This window comes from Macaca fascicularis, chromosome 1, assembly GCF_037993035.2.
Source record: "Macaca fascicularis isolate 582-1 chromosome 1, T2T-MFA8v1.1".
Taxonomy (NCBI): Eukaryota; Metazoa; Chordata; class Mammalia; order Primates; family Cercopithecidae; genus Macaca; species Macaca fascicularis.
The window spans coordinates 106202775-106208434 of NC_088375.1; positions in this window are offsets into that span (position 1 = coordinate 106202775).

Here is a 5660-nt window from a genome sequence, read left to right on the forward strand (position 1 = left end):
TGGGGCTGGGGAGGTGAGGGAGCCACTAGGTGGCACCCTGGCTCCACATTTGCTCCAGACCTTGCCTCTCCCACTACTCACTATCCCCAAAATCTCAGACCCTACCTCACTCACCCCGGGGCCTGCTCCACTGGCCAGCCCTCCCAAGATGACCAGACTCCCCTTGGCTGTTCTCTAGGAAGTCCTTCCTGAGATCTAACCTCAGTCCCTTTGGCAATACACTGGGCTTCTTGACGATCTTGGAAATACCCAGGACATACAGGGGACAGAATAATGTGGTGTGACTGCTCAGGCAGGAGGGGATGGACTACAGGTTCTAGAAGCGGCTGTAACTGATATCTGTGTTATTTAGCAAGTGAATATGTAACACTATTTAAGGGCTTAAAGGTATTAGGTCATTGAATTCATGTGTGGGTGGGACAGGGGTTAGGGCAGGCTGGGGATGGAACAAGGACCACTCATTCAGCAAACATTTATAAAGTCTATTGTGTACCAGAAACAGAGAGGCACTGTGAATACAGAGGCACCTTAAGAAGCCTAAAGTTGGGTCTGGCGCTATAGCACATGCCTGTAATCCCAGCACTTTGGGAGGCTGAGGCGGACAGATTGCCTGAGCTCAGGAGTTCGACACCAGCCTGGGCAATACGGTGAAACCCCATCTCTACTAAAAAAAAAAAAAAAATTAGCCGGGCCTGGTGGCAGGCGCCTTTAGTCCCAGCTACTCGGGAGGCTGAGGCAGGAGAATCACTTGAACCTGGGAGGCGGAGGTTGCAGTGAGCCAGGATCGTGCCACTGCACTCCAGCCTGGGCGACAGAGCAAGACTCTGGCTCAAAACAAAACAACAACAACAACAACAATAAAAAACTAAAAAAGAGAAGCCTACAGTCCAGTGGAACCTGCTTTCTGCAGCAGGAGGAACTGCAGTTAGATCTAAGGAAGAACTTCCTTTCAGGCAGAAGATCAGTGGTATGGGCTGGGGAGGCTTTAGGATTTGGTACCCAGGCCTGTGAACCACTGCTCCTCGAAGAAGCCTAGTTTTACCCTGTTCATGTTGCTCACCTTCTGTAGGTGCTTAAAATTCTTGCTGCCTGAACAGCTGCCTGGTAAAGTTGGGTTGCTGAGAGAGAGATTCAGGCTAGAAGGTAGGTAGGATTCAGTGTCCTGGGGCAGGTGGCTGGGCCTGGGAAAGGGGATGCAAACTGGCCTACTTGGGTTCCCAGAGGGTGGTGACTTTCACTGTGGCCCCTTGGGGCTTCTCGGTTTCTTTCTTTCTTTTTTTTTTTTTTTTTTTGAGACGGAGTCTCGCTCTGTCACCCAGGCTGGAGTGCAGTGGCGCGATCTCAGCTCACTGCAAGCTCTACCTTCCAGGTTCATGCCATTCTCCTGCCTCAACCTCCCGAGTAGCTGGGACTACAGGTGCCTGCCATCATGCCAGGCTAATTTTTTGTGTTTTTAGTAGAGACGGGGTTTCACCGTGTTAATCAGGATGGTCTCGATATCCTAACCTCGTGATCCGCCCGCCTTGGCCTCCCAAAGTGCTGGGATTACAGGCATGAGCCACCGCGCCCGGCCCTCTCAGTTTCATTTTTAGGGCTCATTTCCTTCGTTTGCATAACGAACGCTCAGGGAGTCTGCCAGGTTCCCCTAAGCCCCCTCCTCTTCCTTACCCACTCAGGAAGTAGATTTGCTGAGCTGGAGGTTTCTGAAGCTGCTGAATCAGAGAGAAAAAGAGAGCCACGAACCCAAGGGGTATGTTAAGGAGGGCCGGGGTGCCAGTGACATTGGCTGCTCTGATCGCCCTCTCTCTGGGATGCCCCTGGGAGGCGATTCTCACACTCATCACAGGCCACAAGGCCCTTCTCTCTAACACACCCATGCAGCACTGGTAGCGGGGAGGAGCCCAGGGTCCAGGTCTTCGGATGATCTCCTGACCATGGGTCCAGTGTATAGAGATGAGTCCAGTGAGGCTAGAGCCAGGGGACAGCATTCCCTCTTTCCCACAGGGCTTGGGGATAGCTCTGGCCTGGGAAGGGCTTGGGGGAGCCTGTGGGTAGACTCACTGGATTCCGCCACGTGTCCGTTTGGCCTCCCAGGGTTTGGGCTGGGCTTTTCCAGTTTCAGCACTTGGCATTTTTAGCACTTGGCTTTCTGCCTTTCCCTCTGGGAGCTTTCCCAGCTTGCCCAAGTAGGGCCTGCTTCCCTGAGAGCTCAGCTCAGGGGTCCTTGGGAGGAATCACTAGAGTTGGGGGTGGCCTTCTTGGGCCTTCTACTCTCAAATGGAAAAATTATATTTCCTTTGGCCAGTCCCAAAAACTCATTTCCCGATAGTCCCCAGTCTGCATTCCCCCCTCCCATCCTTGTCTCTCATTCTTCAGCCTCACCTCCTTCCCAGGCTCCTTCAGCCGCCCTTTTCCCAGTGCCCTCAGCCCAGCCTCTGCCACCCATGCCCTCTCTGGTCCTGTGCCTCCTCCAGGATCTCCCCCGTCTCCTGCTGCCTCCCCAGGTCCTCTAGGCCCCAGCCTTTCCCCATTGCCTGGCATTCATACCCATCCTGGGGTGACAGGCGGTGCAGACAGATAGGGTGAGTGGGTCATAGGTGGTGGTAGGTCACGTCATTTCCCAGCCTGACCACCCCTATTGGCTTCTGGAAGGTCAGAGACACATGCTCCTTTTGAGAGTGGCTCCCAGCCTTGTCCGGCTGGGCCCAGGGACACACACTGGACTGTCTGGCTGTTGCCATGGGAACCTCCCAGGGTTACCCTGACGCAGGAATGTCTCCTCATCCTGCCTTGTTCTGGGCCACGGATGTTCCTGGCCCCTTCACATGCTCACAGCAGGGGTCTGGTAGGGATACTGCAGGTTGCAGGGTGGGGGTGTGGAGGGCTGTTGCCTATGTTGCCTAAATCAGACAAGAGGTTCTTCCCCTCCCCGACTCAGCTGCCTGAGCCACAGAAGCCCCTTGTTAAGCACTTATCTGAGTTCCCCGTCCCACCTCTCCCAGGCCTCCCTTAAGGTGGCCACACATCTCTTTGGTAACCTTTGGCACCCAGGATAGGTGACTGCCCGCTCCCAAATGGAGAACAGTGAACCCCTTCCCTGCTTACCTGTTCTTCTGGCTGGGCCTGTTCCTGGCTCACCTGTTCCTGGGCCAGGTGGGGGCCCAGCCCAGAACTTTTCTAACCAGAGCTTTGGCCTGAGCAAGATTTGAGGTCAGAAAACCCAGAGTGTCGGTCTCCACCACTGCCCACCTGTGGGCCTTGGACAAGAGGCCTCTCCTGGCTTAAGGGCTCAGCTTTCTCATCATTGAAGTGGAGACCACAGACACTGCTCTCAGAGGCTGTCCCCAGGGTGAAATGAGTCAACTTAAGCTACATGAAAAGGCTTTGCAAGCTACAGGGCACTGAGAGCAGTTATTTTTATTTTACTTAACCTCTAACGGGGAAACTGGGAGCCTCTGGGAGCTACTGATATGGGAGGAAAGGGTGTTGGTTCCCCGACCACGACCACGTGGCAGGAGCTGGCGGGAAAAGATGCTAACTAGCATTTAGGTCTCAACACTGTGCTAGATGCTGTGGGGCCCCCAGTCCTTGCCCTGAGGCTAATTGGATTAGCTGCACACAAAGCAGGATTTTAATAGTACTCTCTTAATGGTGCCAGGAGCAGTCTGCCAATTGGGTGAAGAGGAAGGAGGGGGTGGCCTTTGAGTTGGATCTTGAAAGATAATAGGATTTCAGAGATGGGAGAATGGGGGAGGGCATTTCAGGCTAGGCAAAGGTGAGGCCTAAGGTGGGGGTATTATAGCCTATAGCTAGAGGGTTCACAGAGGGGGCAAATTCTCCCACAGGCAGCCTGCAGGTCTGAGGGGAAGGCTACTGTAGGAAATGGGAAGGGTGCCACTAATTCTCACCATTCCCCCAACCTTCCACTTCCTCTCCAGAGCAGGGCCCCTTTGCAGGAGTTCTCACCAGCATGGGGCACTTACCTTCACTCAGCCCCAGGGGAGGCACTCAGCAGAGGGGAGGGAAATCCACTGAGGTCATCACTGAGGCCCTGTTCAAAGTCAAAGGGACAAGTCATCTGGCTAGAGCAGGATAGGCAGACACCTGAAGCCGCATGCTGTGGAGAGGAAAGTGCTAGATGGCTCCCTTTGGAAGGTCTATCACCCATGGGTCAAACAGGCTGGCCATCAGTGCTTGCTCATCTGGAATGACAGGACTAGTCCAGAAAAAGTGGCATGAGGCCAGCAAAGGAACAGGCTGACTGGGCGCTGGGGCTCATGCCTGTAATCCCAGCACTTTGGGAGGCTGAGATGGGAGGTGGGTTTGAGGCCAGGAGTTCGAGACCAGCCTGGGAAACACAACAAGACCTTATCTCTACTAAAAATAAAAATAAAAAAAAAATTAACTGAGCATGGTAGCACACACCTATAGTCCCAGCTACTCGGCTGGCTGAGGTGCAAGGATTGCTCGAGCCCAGGACATCAAGGCTGCAGTGAGCTTATGATCCACCACTGCACTTCCAGCCTGGGCACAGAGTGAGACCCTGTCTCAAAAAAAGAAAAGAAAAGAAACAAGCCATGGCTGTCATCTAGGTGGGTCATTAACTTTTCAAAGCACTTCTATACCTTTTATCTCACTGAGAAGTAGACTTTGAAGAATGTTAAGACCACCAGTACCTCTATTTAACAGATAAAGAAACTGAGATAGATGTGACCTGTCCATTGGTGGGGGGGAAAAAAAAGAAAGAAAGAAACTGAGAGAGGTGAAGTGACTTGCCTAAGGTCACATCCTAGCTAGACAGTGGCAGTGGAAGAAGACTGGCCCTAGGCCACTCTTAGGACGCCTCCCCTTCTCCAGCCCCAGCTGGCTGAAGGTTAGTAGCACTATCCCAGCTCCCATTTGTGTTCCCTTTGACTCCTCCCTGAGCCCCATCCTACACCCCCACTTTAGCTCCCTGGGCTCCTGGCCCTGGAGGCATTTCTTCTCTGGCCACCAGCTGCCACCTTATTGGCTCCAGCTAATGGGTAGGAGAAAGTCAGTTCTGGAAGGGCCCATGCGAGCATCAGTCCTGCCTCTTGTTGTTCAGAGGTGGAAACGGAGGGAAGTGACTTGTCCAAGCTCACAAAGCTTGCTAGGAACAGAGTGGAGATCAGAGCCCAGGGCTGCTGACCCCTGGCTAAGAGTCCCCCTCGTTCTTCTTCCCTCCCCCTCTGTTCCCCTCCTGTCCATGGCTCTGTGAGCTTGGCTCTGAGGTGTGGTCTGGAGGAGCTGCTTGCTACAAGTCAGGTTCTTCCTCATCCTGTCCCTGAGCAGTGACCTCACGCGTGGCTCCCTCTGCAGAGATGCCTGGTGGTGGCCACAGCGGGGCAGCAGCAGGAGGAACTGGAAACTCTCCTTGCAGAGGAGTGGGATGGGAGGGAAGGAAGGGCCTCTAGGAGCTGCCCCAGGAACCTGAGCTGGGTATGGTGTTATAAGGTCTTAAGCTTGAGGGTACCCACAAAGGCCCATCTAGCCTCAGGGGTGAAATGGCTTCCCACCCCTCCCCCATAGACCCCCCCATTCATTTATGCATAAGTAATTTATGGGGCACTTATCCTGTCTCTGGTCCTGGGCCAGTACCACTGGATATGCAAAAGCAGCCATGTAAAGCCCAGTACAGT